The sequence below is a fragment of the Eleutherodactylus coqui genome, chromosome 5 (assembly GCF_035609145.1).
Source record: "Eleutherodactylus coqui strain aEleCoq1 chromosome 5, aEleCoq1.hap1, whole genome shotgun sequence".
In the NCBI taxonomy this organism is placed as follows: domain Eukaryota; kingdom Metazoa; phylum Chordata; class Amphibia; order Anura; family Eleutherodactylidae; genus Eleutherodactylus; species Eleutherodactylus coqui.
Genome location: NC_089841.1, coordinates 30393840 through 30410224, shown reverse-complemented (window position 1 = coordinate 30410224; position 16385 = coordinate 30393840).

Sequence of the window (16385 nt, the reverse complement as noted above, 5' to 3'; positions counted from 1 at the left end):
TACTCTAACACTTTCCTTATATCAGCAGCAGCTCTTTCCCTAAACTCTGTGTAATACACTGCAGACTGAGAACGCTATAGATGAAATGGCCTGCACAGCCCGAGATGAAAAAAAAAAGGTCCACTACTGCTCCCAGCTAGCCACAATAGTAATGCACACGGTCAGATATAGCCCTAAGAAGGACCATTGGGGTTCTTGAAGACAGGACCTATGCTAACACTATCCCTGAATGAGCAGCAGCACTTTCCCTAACCTCTGCCAGAGTGTGTCTGAGGCGAGCCGCAGGCGGGACCAATTTAAGTACTTGGCAATCACCTGATCTCGCGAGCCACTCACTTCTGTGGGGTGGGATAGGGCTGGCACGTCACAGCAGGAGGTGGTAATGCCTTCCCCGCATGTCTATTGGCTAGAAAATGGCGCTAAACATGAAGGGAAGGAAATGCAATTGACTCGAGTACTGTGTGGTGTTCGACTCGAGTAACGAGCATCTCGAGTACCCTAATGCTCGAACGAGCATCAAGCTCGAACGAGTGTGCTCGCTCATCTCTAGTCAACATGCTACACAAACTGCGAGGTATTTTGCATACACTATAGCAAAAAATAGACTGTGAAAAATCTGTACAATCTTGTACAAAAACAAATTAAAAAATGATAAATGAGGAGTTTTGTTGGTTCCTATATAGTCTGTGTACACCAGTAGCAGTATACTGTATAGAACCGGTAACAGTATGCAGTATACAGCCGGGATGTGTTACCATAAGTTCGGTCAGGGACTACGGGTGGCGGTGGCACGGTTCGCCGCGTCATCCTGGGATGGTGTGGCACCCACGTTTAGTGGTGTTACGCACACGCTCTCTCTCTGTGAGTTATAGTGGCTGGCTGGGAGCTCTGGTCAGCCAGCTTGATTGGTCTCCGCCCAAAGGGCGGAGAGTTCTGAATGTAGTATGCTGCTGCTGATAGCAGTTGCCAGTTATTGGTTCCGTTCCCTGTGTGTTTGACCTCGGTCCTGCTCCAGTGGAAGTTACCGGTCTCGATCCAGCTCTGCTTGTGCTCTGTGGTTCCTGTCGTATTGGTTTAGTCCATCTGCCTAGCCTGTCAGTACTAGTAAGTTATCATCTGCACAGGTACGGTGGTTTCTTCCTGTCATGCCACTAGGTAACATAGGGTCAGGGTTGGCCTCCTGGACCTGTCCACCTTCAGGGCTACCTCCAGGAAGGGACATTGGCGTGGGTGAATGTCAGGTACTGTAACATAACTGGCCCAAAAAATATTTTCCTGCAGTTTTTTGTGGTAGGATTCATGGTGTGAATGGAGTCCTACAATACGGTTACCAGTCAGATCCGTGAATTGGCCAAGATGGTTCAGGACTAGAGATGAGCGAACGTACTCGTCCGAGCTTGATGCTCGTTCGAGTATTAGCGTGTTCGAGATGTTCGTTACTCGTAACGAGTACCACGCGATGTTCGGGTTACTTTCACTTTCATCTCTGAGACGTTAGCGCGCTTTTCTGGCCAATTGAAAGACAGGGAAGGCATTACAACTTCCCCCTGCGACGTTCAAGCCCTATACCACCCCCCTGCAGTGAGTGGCTGGCGAGATCAGGTGTCACCCGAGTATAAAAATCGGCCCCTCCCGCGGCTCGCACACAGATGCGCACTGACATAGAGGAGGGAAAGTGCTATCTTGGTGGAGCTGCTATAGGGAGAGTGTTAGGAGTATTTTAGGCTTCAAGAACCCCAACGGTCCTTCTTAGGGCCACATCTAACCGTGTGCAGTGCTGTGGAGGCTGCTTTGTGCAGTGTTGCACTTTTTTTTTTTTTGGTATATCGGCCGTGCAGAGCATTGCGCCCTGCAGTAATACTCCAGGGACAGAAGTGCGTAGGCAGGGACAGAAGACATATATATTTTTATTTTTTTTTAAATCCAATTTTATTAGTTTTTCAAGATAAGGTATATTATTAACTCAAAAGAACATAGTGCGCAAACATTCTCCTCGCAGGGAGTCATGGTATAAATGTTCACTAACCATAAACAAGAAAATAACATTAAATTGGAGGCACGTCCTCAGGAAAGCTTCATACATTATCCTCTTGTGCCAGTGCTTAGCAGGTCTCCATAATCTGTGTCCTGCGAGACTTACTGCATCTTAAAACTTACAATAAAGAACATGAACTTCAGGGTAGGGGAGGGAGTGATAGGGTTAGGGGTGGAGAGGTGGGGGGGTACAATAGGTGGGATCCTGGATGGCATACCAAGTAACGTACTGCTGGTCTCCGCCGCGTCCGCCGCCTAGGGATCGCCATCCCCCTCTCTCTGTGCTTTAAGTTGCCTCGTCCTCCTCGGCCGTCGTGAAGACACGCCTGATCCTCATTTTGGGGTCCGTCTCCAAACATCTCCGGGGCCTCCTCCGCCAGAGGTGAGAGAAAAGGTAAGGGAAGCGTGTATGTGTGTGTGTGCGGGGGGAGGGGGGGACACACCTGTTACTGCAGTTTGAGTTTATCATTTATCTATGGGGGTTCCCTGAGTCCCTCCCTACCCACTCATTTAGACCAACCGCCTCCAAGGGGTCCACACCTCAATGAATCTATCATGTGAGCCTCTGTTCCAGCTTGAGAGTTCCTCCATGTTACAGATTGAGTCTACTTTTAATTTCCATTGGGTTAGAGTAGGAGGGATTTTTTGGAGCCATAGAGTAGGAATGAGAGCTTTTGCTGTGTCGATTAAGAAAGCAATTAGTATGTCTTTTAGCGGGTGAAAAATGGAGGACGGTTACCAGAGAAAAATCATTTCCTCTGTTAACACAAGTCCCGGTTTTAGTTGTTGTATGACTCTCTCGACCTCCGACCAAAAGGTTGTGATTACAGGGCAGCTCCACCAGATATGTCTGAAGGAACCTACTCCCTGATTACACCTCCAGCATCTATCATGTAAGGAGAGTTTGTAGGCATGCAGCCATTGAGGGGTTTTATACCACCTGACAAGCAGCTTATAATGGCTTTCTTGCAGGAGTATGCACTGGGAGTGGCCAAATGCTGTCCGTAGAATTGTCTTTACATCGGAGGCGGAGAGAGCCAGGTTTAATTCACTTTCCCAGGACTTGATGAAAGTTGGTTTGTAGTAGTCAGGTGGCGTGATGATCTTTTTCCGTAGAAAGGTAATCATTTTGTTTTTATTTTTTTGAAGATCTTGATTAAGTAGTTTTTCAAAAGGAGTTTCGGGTCTGGTGGACCTGTATTTCTCCTTAAAATCGTCGAATGTGTTGACTATGTGTGCTTTTTGCAGGAACGACATTGTTGTCTTGGGGGCTAGTGAAGAAACAATATCTATTGTTTTTTCATGGGCATGTGTCTGAAGGTCTTTTAGTTTTAGCCTATCAAAGGCCTTCCAAAGGCTCCTCGTTGGGCCCTCTGTCGGTCTTCCCAGTAGTTTAGTGATAATGTTCATTGGGGACGCTGGGGAGGGGTCCGGGGCTAAGGATGGTTTTAGTTTGTCCCAAACCTCACATGGACCTTTTAAGAGGGGGTTAAATTTTTTTGACCTGTAATGTGTTTTATTAGGGTACCATAGGTCTTCTGGCAGAGTGTCACCGTGGGAGCTCGATGCCAGTAGGTAAAGGATATCATCCCTCTCAGGGGAGTTGAGTTCTATCCAATAGTTTAATTGTGTAGCTAGGTAGAAGTCGTGGACACATGGCAGCCCGATCCCTCCTTCCTCTCTCCTTCTAATCATGAGGCTATAGGCCAGGCGGGGTCTTCTCTGTCTCCACGTGAATCCATTGAAAGCTGAGCGAAGGGCTTTAAAGAAGGCCTGGGGGAGGGCGATTGGGAGCATTCTTAATTTGTATAAGATTTTTGGTAGGATATAGGAATTCAATATATTTTTTCTCCCGAACCACGAAATGAACGGGAGGTCATATGTTTGGAGGAGGTGTTTAATCTGTGTTAATAGTGGAGTAAAATTTTGGGAGTAAAGGTCTTCAATCTTTTTTGTGATAGTTACCCCTAAGTACTCCACTGAAGTGTTCGACCATGTGAAGGGCGAGCCGGAGCCAAGGGAGTCCACCTTGCTGGGGGTAGCGTAATGTTTAAGATGGTGGATTTAGAATAGTTGATCTTAAAATTAGATACCGATCCGAAGTATTCCAGCAGGGACATCAGGCTCGGGATTCCCGTTTCGGGTTCTGATATCACGAACATAACGTCGTCCGCAAACGCAGCTGTGTTTAAGGTTTTTGAGCCTATTTTGAGTCCTTGTATGTTCGGATTCATTCTTACCCCTTGCAAGAGGGGTTCCATGGTGAGTACGAACAGGGTCGGGGAGAGCGGGCATCCCTGCCTGGTTCCGTTCTTGATATTAAAGGGCGGGGATAATATGTTATTGATCTTTAACCTCGCGTAGGGCTCTCTGTATAGGGATAGAATTGCTTTAATGAAGATAGAGGGGAAGTTGAAGTGTTACAAGACGTTCTCCATATAGCTCCAGCTCACCTTATCGAACGCCTTTTCAGCGTCTGTACTGATCAATACTAATGGGATCTTATGAGTTTGGGCGTATTTGATTGCGTGTAATAGTCTATAGCTATTCCCTTTGCCTTCGCGACCTTTCACAAACCCCATTTGTTCCTTATTTACTAAGAATGGGATCAGATCCTCCATCCTTCTTGCCAGAAGCTTTGCCCAGAATTTTATATCTACATTTATCAGAGATATTGGCCTGTAACTACTGCATAATTGCGGGTCCTTTTTTTCCTTATATATGAGCGTGATATGCGCTTCCTGCGCTTGTTTAGGTAGGGGGTTCCCTGTCATGAGTGCGTCAAAGAGATTTCTTAAGTTTGGGGCGAGGATATCTTTAAATACCTTATAATATCTTAGTGGGAGGCCGTCCGGGCCGGGACTTTTCCCCTCGGGGCTAAGCGATATTATTTCTTCTACTTCTTGTAATGAGATGGGTTTAAGTAGAGAGCTAGCCTCCTTGTCACCTAATGTTGGTAGTTTAATAGTTTTTAGGAACTTTTTAATTTGATCCTCATTCCCCTCATATTCTTTAAGAGGGTCTTGTCTCTTTAGGTCGTACAGGTTTGCGTAGAATTGCTGAAAGCATTCAGCAATTTCTTGGGAGGAGGTTGCTATTCTATCTTTGTGGTCTTTAATTGCTGCGATGGTGTTTTTAGTTTTCGCTTTCTTAATTAGGGATGTTGTGAGTTTGCTCCCTTTATTGCCGTGGGCGTAAGCAATATGTTTAAAGTAAATATGTTTTTTATTATGTCTAGAATCTAATAGGCATTTAAGGGTGCGTCTCAGTTCGTTTAGTTCTCCCAATTTATCGGAGGCTTGTGACAGTTTGTCTATCTGTTCTAGTTTCGCTATTTTCGTTAGGAGGTCGTCTATTTCTGCTTGTTGTTGTTTTTTAACTCGTGCTCCTAGTGAGATCAGTAAGCCCCTTATGTAGGCTTTATGCGCCTCCCATATCATGGGAAACTGTACCTCACCCACAGGATTGAGATGGAAGTATTGATCTGGATTATGATTTCTCCAGCAGGCTTTGGGGTATTTTGCCGCTTCCGAATTGTATCGTGTGCACACATCATCGTGGAGCAAATTAGACACAAGCTATCAGCCTCATATCCAAAATGGCTCTCTGCCCAGAAACAGCCAGACAGGGCCTTTTATTGTACAGACACACAATGGGCGTGCAACAGGTTACATCAGTAACATATAAGATTCTCATTTGTCGGATCATATAGAATCCCCCACCTCCTTCCCGCCCACCTTCTCTCAAGTCCAATGTATAAGCAAGTCTTTGTCTCACAAACATGTGCTCGAACCTGAAAGTGAAAGTAGATATCTCTTTGTTGAAGAAGATCCTGTGTGGGGGATGGGGAGGACTGGGAGAACACTCAAGCAATAACATATAACACTGTGATTTAACTCTTTCCTTATGCAGCAGAGTTTCACATTAGGCTGAAGTCACAAAACACACATAATACGTCTAGTGCAAATCGATAGACATTTTATACTAATTAATTATCATGTCTACTACAATCCCCCCTTAAAATGTCTATCCTTTAACTCTATCTAATTTTCACACGTGAGCCTATAACTGGAGCGCGTTGAAGGTTTGTTTTAGAGTTTTCAAGGGGGTGTAGGACTTGTCCACTCCTTCTGGGGATGCATCCAGCAAACTCATGGTGGGAGCAGCTTTTCCAGCATCAGTTTCACAGGTCTCTCTGACACAGGGGATAACACAGCAGACTAGAACAGAAAAGATAACCATCAGTTCACATACAACAGCGACGCCCGTCTGTGCCAGGATCCTTTACCACCCGCTCATCCATGGCGAGTACTGGTCCCAAAAGTTAGCTCTTTTTAGTTAGTGCGGTCAGCTTCTTAATGGCAACTGCGTCTTTACCCGCGGGTCACGTGTCGTCTAGGATGTAGGTACAACAAGTCTCCCCTATCATCTTTACAGACACTCCCCTTTTTAGCTAAAGTCATATCTAATGTCATTCTATTTTTAAAAAAGTCATAGTCGAAGTAGGTCCTATTGGTCGACTAGTCCCTATAAGGCGTCTCTAGTATAATTATAAACCACTGCTAATTATAATAAACATAATTAATCCAATCAACGTTTATTTACCATAATGATCAGGAAAATGGACTCGAATCTAGTTTTAACTTGGTCTCTAATTTTTAAAACTTGTCAGGTACCCCCCTTGGCTATCCTATGACGTCAATGTACACGTGTAGATCAAAACTATCACCAGGGGTCTCTCTTCTCGCTCTAGTATAATGTTACAATACTAGTAGCGTGCACAGGTACGCACGGCGTGGGACTCCCTAATCTTCACCCACACCAATGTCCCTCCTGGAGATAGTCCTAATGGTGAACACGTCCAGGTCGCCTCACCCTTGCGTCAGGGTTTTCCCACTGCCCGTAAGTCCCTACTCCTAGGAGGGGGGGGGGATCCCTACCTCACCTCAGAGGGAGGCCATGGATTCCCTGGGCTCATTTCCGGGCATCCATACCCTCTATCTGTACAAGTTAACACCCCAAAGGGTGTGCCCTCGCTGAAACCTAAGGTCTTCTGCACTATCCCTTGGCAAATGGGAATTCCACTGACAATCCATCTTAGGAGATCGGGGCAGGCACAGTACTAGTACATTTCTCCTTTTCTTTGGTAGCGTATGTGGTTGGCATTATCGGAACTGGCTCTTCATCTTTTTTAAACAAGGGAAATATTGGTGAGTTCCCCAAAAATCTCCCTCTATCCTGCCTAATTGCCTGGCAGGTGTAGTTTCCAGGGTAGTCAGTAATACTCTCTCCGATGCAAAACACTAAAGTAGTTATAGAGTATTCCTTCTTCCATTTCTCACGGACAGTGTAATTAGCGGAAATGTTCGTGAAGAGACTAAGCATCTACAGGGAGATTTAGGGGGACCATCCCCGAGTGTAGTCGGGCACTACCGCACACGCAACAGTTAGACTTGGTGCTCCTGTTAGCATTGTACCTCATCAACTCCAACCAGAGATTCTGGTCAGAGTAGCCAGTCGCTACTGTCAAGGTGTCCTCAAAAGGTAGGGTCGGCTATGATCATCATGTTCGTCAAGGTCTTTATCTTACGGCGGAGGGGGTTAATTATGGGCACGGGACTAAGTGAAGGCTTCCATTCGGCTGCATCTACCATACCCCTTATTTTAAACTTCCTTAAGGGATCTGTCCTCCCGTACCGGTATGTCCCCAGACTATAAGTCTCCCTCGTCCCCCGGGCTTGGATCTCCCATGGTTAGTGTAACAACCGCATTAAAACCAAGCAGCATACTAAGTTCAGCCTTCCAATACCTGCTGTCCTTATTATTCTCAAGGAGGGTTATACGACTAATTAGGGATTTCCCGCTCCTATCTTTCTTATTTAAGGCACTTCGCGGTTTATAGGACTAGTCTATTCCTGTGTTACATCCCACTAATCCCCAATAATGGCAGTCTTCTCCCCAGACTTTATCAGTGGCGCAAACATATTGTATTCCCCGGGTATATAAGTCATATAACGAGCTGGACTGAGCTAAATCTGGCCTGCGGTGGGATCTTGTGCCTAGACACGGGACCACAGTACAATAGTCGAAGGAATATGCGGCTACTTGAGCATTGGATGAGTTATACTAGAAGGTAACCATACCCCCATATTCTTCCGACTAAGGATTCCAGTTGCCACCCTCCTCTCTCACTAGCCCTAACCAGAGTAATGTCTTTGGCACAACTAAGACTGGTCTCCCGGATCTGAAGCTTTCTTACAGTATGAAGCATGGATTCATGTAAGTCTTTCGGCTAGTTTCACAGCTGTGGCAGTAGTCAGAAGCACCTGGTAGGGACCATCAAATCGGGGCTCAAGAGGGTGCTTCCTGAGGAACTTCTTGACGCACACCCAATCCCCAGGCTGCAAGATATGTGTCCCAGTGTCTGCCTCTGAGTCTGGAAGAGAACACCTGTGCATAGGCTTTGGTTAGTTCTTTAACAACGGAAATCACATACTTAGTCAACACATCAGATTGTAATTGTAACTACTGAGGATAGTAGCAACCTAGCCTTGGGGCTAGCCCAAACAATCTCGTAGGGAGATAATGCATGATCCCCCCTGGGTTCATATCTAACACTGTATAAGACTATTGGATGACAGTCTTTCCAAAGTGGCGTCATTTTTAAGTATCTTACTTTTTAGCGTGCCACTACGTCTCTCCACCTTTCCACTACTCTAAAAATGGTAGAGTATGTAAAAGGCCTGGGATACACCCAGAGCAGACATGACATGTTACATTCACCTGCGAAGTTTATACCTCTGTCTGACTCTGAATCACTTCTGGTACCCCATATTCACAGTTTACCTCGTTCATGAGCTTCTTTGCGGTTACCTACTTGTTTGCCTTGGTAACAGGGTCGGCCTCCAACCTGCAAAGACATCAACAACAACAAGCACGTATTCATACTTCCCAACAAGTGGGAGCTGAACGTAGTCAATTTGCAATCCCTGAAATGGGTAGAGTGGTCCCGGCAAGTGTGATGTGGCAAATTTACTTCTACCCTGACTCACCTATGGCATAGATCATGCTAAACTGGACAAATGATGCAGCAGCTACAGAGAACCCAGAAGTCGCCCATCCTCTTTCAAGCATCGTCGTCATTGCTGCTCTTCTAGGTGGATCTTTCCGCCCATCAGCTGGGCCATCATGAGATACAGGAACTGTGGTAGGCAAGTGCTGTTGACTGTTCACCATACACGGTCCTGTTTCTGCTGCTCCCATATTAGTCCATTTATTCTTTCCTTCCTTGCTGGCTTGTAACTGTAAAAGTCTTTAGCATATCAAAGTCCAAATTTTTGTCAATGTCCAAAGTTTTTACCACTGACTCACGCCGTCAGTATCTTTTTCTTCTTTCTTCCACGGCTTGAGGGCCGCTGCCTTTGCTATGCTGTCAGCGAGGGTGTTGTCTCTCGCTTCTCCAGTGTAGGAATCGGTGCGAACTCTCAACTTTGTCAGGTAGAAGTAGGGCCTCCATGCGACTCTGTACAGCTGCACCATTCTCAATTGGTTGTCCTGCTAAGGTAAAAACTGTCTGGCCTTCCATATTGGGCCGTAATCATGAGCTATGCCAAATGCATACCAGGAGTCAGTGTAAAGGATTGCCGTCTTACCTCTCGCCACTCTACTCGCCTCAATGAGGGCCTTCAATTCCGCTTCTTGTGCTGAGACATGCGGAGGCAGAGCTTCTGCTTCTAGGACATCTTGTTGTGTGACCACTGCATATCCGATGTGGAGTCATCAATCCTCACCCTGGTACCATCTGCAAAAAGCTCAACATATGCATTATCAACAGAGGTTCCGGTAACTGTTTGCATACCTGCAGTTTCTTACTGTATTAGTACTAAATAATCGTGTTGATGTTCTATTTCACATAGCTCGGGATCTTGTAGCACAAAATCATTTATTTCCTTTTTATCTTATTTCATTTATTTATTTATTTTTTAAACCCAATAGCTGATCTACAACACCTAGATCATCTATGACCCAGATCACCTATGCCTCCCCCCTTTTGAACCAGAATACTCAATGGAAAAAAGAGTAATTGCGTTCAAACTAGTACAAGTTGAAAAAGGAAACCAAGAGGCACAAAAACAAGCACTTTGTAGGCCAAAGTGACATTGTATGCAGCGAAGTCTGAGCAAAAATATCCTTTAGATTTTTTTTTCTTCAGGTCGCAGTTAGCATTTTTTAACACAAGGGGGCGCAACACAAGTAAAATTTACGTCACCCAGTGTAATAGTATTTCAGGGAATGTCCAGCGTTTAACTTTCACTCTCCTATCGGAATATAATTATAGCTTCAGTGTAGACTGACACTAGAATATACAAAAGACTTAAGGAAAAACTAAAGAATACGGATGAATTAACATCCTACTCTGGGCAATTCAGTCCCTCTTTCTCACATAAAAAGTAAAATTACTTCATCAAATTGTGTGAAAAAGTTTACTGGGTGACTATAGGGAAATTATTCCATCTGTAGGAGCCTTCCATAACATCATCTGTCTGAGCATCCATTGGAGAAGCGGGCAGTGGAAAACAGAGCCCCTGGGAACATGAGAGAGCGTCCCCTGTCCTGTATCCCTGGCCTCTGTCCCCCATGCATCAACTCCAATCTTCCATACACTATAAACCAGCTTAGTCATCTACTATGTCCCAAGCTGCATCTCCACAAAGGTTTGTTTCCCTGAACTTATCACAAATCCAAAGTGGCCACATCTTGGAGTGTAACAAAGTCTGGTCAAACAAGACCTAACTTCAGACAATCATGAGGTTAGCACTGGATACAGTGGCATTGGGGAATATAGGCCTCCCAAGTGCAGCAAAATGGCCACCAGAGGCAGAAAGGGGCGGGGCCAGGTCCTGTCCCGGATGGGGAGGGACCGAAAGTAACATCACACACCCTGAAAGTGAGCACATGGGGGGAAGTAACTTCAGGGTGGGGGCAGGGCTCACCACATTTGCTGCAGAGTCACACTATGTGGGGTTTTAAACATTGCAAGTGCGGCCGCCATTACAGGGAGGGGCTGTAGTCAACACAAAGGCATTACATTGTTCATAAGCAATACACATCCCCCACTACACGCTTTCCCCTCTTGAATCTCTTTCCTACGTTATACCACCTCCTAGCAAAAACTAGCACCTAACACCTTTCTTTCTGCTGGGCTTCCTGCTCATCTTCTGAAAACTTTCTACAGTCTATCTTACCATACTCATTTCTGCTTATCGGTCCATAACCTGACATTTCTTTCTGCAACTTTTCCTGATCTTTTTCTTTGTAAAGCGTTTCTACATGTTTTGCATATTCCAAAACATCCTGTACTGATCCCTCATTCTATTCTGCCTGCTTATTCTATCCTATTCGAAGTTTCTGGACACAGTAGTGTTCCTCTTGTAAAATCTGCTTTCTTCAAATCCTTCCAATATAACCTCTCTTTCCCACTCAGATCACAATGCACATTAATTCTACAAAACACAAGACAAAGGGAACAGAAGCGTTAATTGGGAAATGCTTTCAGTGGCTTAACTTCAGTCCACTCTCTTATCAGCAACCCTCCCCCAATAATAAACACTGCACATTCTTTCTATAATACCGAACAGACGGGATTACTGGAGAATACCCACAACGGCTCAAGGTATATATCTCACCTACCTTTGTAACAACCCACCCCCTACTAGTAATCCCCAACAGCACTCCCTGCACACAGTCTGGACAGGACATTTAGCTATACACAGAGACAGACGATTATATTTAGTGACCAAAGACCTCAACAATATCCTGGAGACGTCGGCCGTCACAAAGCACGGCTATAATTCCTGCGTATATACCTTTTCACATATGAGAACATAACACGCTCAATCATACAGGTAAATATGCGTATCAAATTTTCCTAACCTCACAGTAGTTGCCTAGGAGTAAGTGTCTCTGGCGTGTTCCCTCAGACTTAAACAGCCAAGTCCGCCCTTATGACACATTAACCATCACAGAATTTATCTCTTGGTCTTGTATACACAATTTTTAACCGTCTCAGACATAATATACACAGCATACAAAATACCCCTTAGGCAGGGTAAAACGGTGTTTTTTTCCGAGTGGAAAGAACTATATTACCTGCCTTTCATTGATTTATCACTCTGGATCAGAAACAGGCAGATTAGCAGTTAGAAATCAGCTCACATCAGTAGATTTTCATAAAGCAATCTTACCGTGTTCTGTAGATTTTCGGGCCCCTGAGTTCTGCGTGCTATCTGCCGATCTCTGTATTTTTCCAGAATGAAAGAAATCAAAATCTCTACTCGGCTCACCCAGAGACGCCACTGAGCTGGAATATGGTTTCTGCAGCAGGCTTCGGGGTATTTCTGTAGCTTCCAAATTGTATAGTGTGCACACATCATCGACCAGATCAGACACAAATGCTGGTCTAAACCGGGAGAGTCTCTACAATGTGTAGAGGCTCAGGCTTTTTATTATACCACATGACACCTGCCCTTTAATGGGCGTGCAACAGATTACATCAGTAACATATAAGATTCTCATTTGTCGGATCATATAGAATCTCCCGCCTCTCTGCCCACCCTTCCTCAAGTCTTAATTTAATGTAGCTTGGACTTTGTCCTAGCTGAAGGCATTTCTGTGTGCGTGGCAACCCATTGTTTAAGTAACTTCAGTGTGGGGGGGGGGTGGAAGAGGGCTAGGAAAACACTCAGTATTGGACGAGTATACATATAACACTATGACCTTTAACTCTTAGAGGCTGCTTGTGCAACTTTATGTACTCAGCTAACCTTACACCACACATCTTTCACCATCCCATTGTCTAGCAAATACCATGATGAGATTGTGTGGCCATTAACCTCTGCATAGTTAAAAGTCATTACAATAGCATAACACATTTGGTTTATACAAATCAATAGACATTTTACACTGACTAATCATCATGTCTATCACAATTGCACTTTGTGCTTTTAATAATGGTCTACCACGTGGAACTGCAAATTGTGAGATGAGGCTAGGGAGCGTAGATCCACGGCATTCTACTTCTCCCTCAGCAGCAGGCACTGCTTCACCCCGCCCAGGACCTCTGCCCACACCCTCATTCGCATTCTCACATCCACGTCCACATACTCGTCCTTTACCCTTACCACTAGTCTTCATTATGTTGTATAATGCACTGTGTGAAAATTGTACGCAAACTGCGAGGTATTTTGCGTATGCTTTCAGCACAAAATAGACACTGTAAACTGTGTACAGACACGTCAGACAGTGTGCATCACCAGGAGACACACAGTGTGATTTGGCGTACGGTTTAAGCCCAAATTAGACACTGTATACTGCATACAGTGCTGTTAGATAGTGTGCATCAACAGGAGAAACACAGGTTAAGTTAGCATACGGCTCAAGCCAAAAAAAAACCTTGTATACTGCGTACAGACTTGTTAGACAGTGTGCATCAACAGGAGACACACTGGGGGATTTGACGCACGGTGTAAGCCAAAAACAACCTGTAAACTGTGCACAGACTTGTTAGACAATGTGCATTAACAGGAGACACACAGGGGGATTTGGCATATGCTTTAAGCCAAAAAAAATCTAAATATATGAAAAATGATAGGAATTTTGTTACTTCCTATCTACTTAGTGTATACCACTAGCAGTATACTGCATAAAACCGGTAACAGTCTGCAGTATATAGCCAGGAAGCTTGAGAATACTGTGTGCGCACTACTGCTCCCAGCCAGGCAAACTGCTGATGCACACAATGAGAGGAGTTGTAGTCCTAAAAAGGACTGTTGGGTTCTTGGAAAAATGATCCCTGCCTGAACGCAACCTCTAACCTAAACTATCCCTCTCCCTGATTAGCAGCAGCTCTGTCCCTCAGCTAATCCAGCCTGTGTGTGAGGCGAGCATCAGGTGACCTGAGTTTTTATGCTCGTAGGTCACCTGATCCGGCCAGCCAATCACTGCTATAGACGTGCACAGGGTTGGCACGTCATAGCAGGAGTTGCCAAAGCCTTCCCTGCATGTTCATTGGCGAAAAAAAGCCGCTAAACATGTGGGGAGGAAAGGGTCAAATTTTCTCGAGCACCGCGTGGTGCTCACTTGAGTAACGAGTACCTTTGAGTATGCTAATGCTCGGACGAGCATGCTCGCTCATCTCTATTCATGAGACATCTGAGCGTCAGCGATGCTTTTTCTTGCAAACACAACATTACGGCTTGCGATAGCCAATAGGAGTATCTGATGTTAGAAACGCATCGCGTGTTCAGTGATAGACAGGAGGCTTCATGGGGAAACATGGGAGATAAGAGCAAAACACAGAAATATAGGGCCGGCATCGGGAAAACATCGCAGATGGGAAGGAAACCATTGAAATTATTATTCTGCGTTTTCACTCACTCTCACATCGCTAAAAAATCATGCTATTTTCGATCAGTCTGACTGCGAGACGATGGAACGGAGAACAAGAATCGTTCACTTTTCGCTCATTTCCTGCAGGTATAAAGGGTTAATTAGCGCTCGGTCGCTCCGTCTCACTTATACGGCGAATGTGAAACACGGAGCGATTCTGAAGGATTTCTGGATGAACGACCAGCGATGTATCTGCCGGGATAAAAGGCCCTTAGATAAGAGTCCTTTACTGCAGCCGGATCTACACTGAGGACACAGGAGGATACTAAATCCTGGGGGGTAAAGGACCGGGACCCTCCGACCAGGAGGGGGCAGCACCCTCACACAGAGGAAGAGGAATCCTGGGGGGTGAAGGACCGGGACCGTCTGACCAGGAGGGGGCAGCATCCTCACACAGAGGAAGAGAAATCCTGGGGGTGAAGGACCAGGACCCTCCGACCAGGAGGGGGCAGCATCCTCACACAGAAGAAGAGGAATCCTGGGGGGGTGAAAGACCGGAAACCTCTGACCAGGAGGGGGCAGCATCCTCACACAGAGGAAGAGGAATCCTGGGGGATGAAGGAACAGGACCCTCTGACCAGGAGGGGGCAGCATCCTCACACAGAAGAGGAATACTGGGGGGTGAAGGACTGGGACCCTTTGACAAGGAGGGGGCAGCATTCTCAAACAGAGGAGGAATCCTGGGGGGTGAAGGCCTGGGACCCTTCGACCAGGAGGGGGCAGCATTCTCAAACAGAGGAGGAATACTGGGGGGTGAAGGCCTGGGACCCTTCGACCAGGAGGGGCAGCATTCTCAAACAGAGAAGGAGAAATCCTGGGGGGTGAAGGACTGGGACCTTCCGACCAGGAGGGGGCAGCATCCTCACACAGAGGAAGAGGAATCCTGGCAGCAACAAGACCAAGTCTTCCTACATTCCAGTCACAGCCCTCCCAACATCCTCCTCTTCTTTTTCTTCTCTCTTCACAAAACTGCATTAGTAAGCTTCTCTACTTCCAGTCATGTGACCTCAGACCATGTGACTTCCTGTGCTCAGACCTCCTAGGAGTCCTTCCATTCCAGTCACATCCCTCCCAGAAGCATATTTGGAATTTCAGCCACACTTAAGCAGCTCTGCTGAATAGAGCCACCTGATTGGCTGTTCGGCACCACGTGACTACACTGCGTGCATGCGGATTGCCTTAGGCCGGCTTCACACGAGCGTGACGGGCTGCGCTGCAGAATATTCCGCAGTGAAGCCCGTCACGGCGCCCCCCAGAGACCCCATACTTACCAGCGGAAGATAGCGTGAAGACGCTTCCCCGCCCACCGCCGTCGCGTCATGTGACACGCCCACCGCGTCACATGACGGTGGCCGGCCGCATCACGTGACGCGGCGGCGGTAGGCGGGGAAGCGTTTTCACGCTATCTTCCGCTGTGTTACAGCGGGAGATAGCGTGAACGGACGGCTTCCATTGACTGCAATGGAAGCCGTCAGCGCGTACACCCGCGGCAAATAGAGCATGCCGCGGGTGAGGACGGGAGATTTCACGGTGCGAAATTCCGCGGTGGAATTACGCATCGTGAGCATTGTGCTATTAGGTTCAATAGAACCTAATAGCAGGGGGCAACGCAGTGGATTTTTGCCGCGAATTTACGCGGCGTAAATCCCTTCGTGGGAAGGAGGCCTTAAGCAGCCGTGCACGATGAGCCTTGCTAACCCTAAACCTAACCCCCCGCGGGTCTCATGCAGTAGCACTCGTGCACATCTCCAAAGTGGGGTTTGTGCACGGCTGCTTAAGTGTAGTGTGTAATGCACGGTTGCTTAAGGCAATCCGCATGCACGCAGTGTAGTCACGTGGTGCCGAACAGCCAATCAGGTGGCTCTATTCAGCAGCGCTGCTTAAAGGGGTTGTCCCGCGCCGAA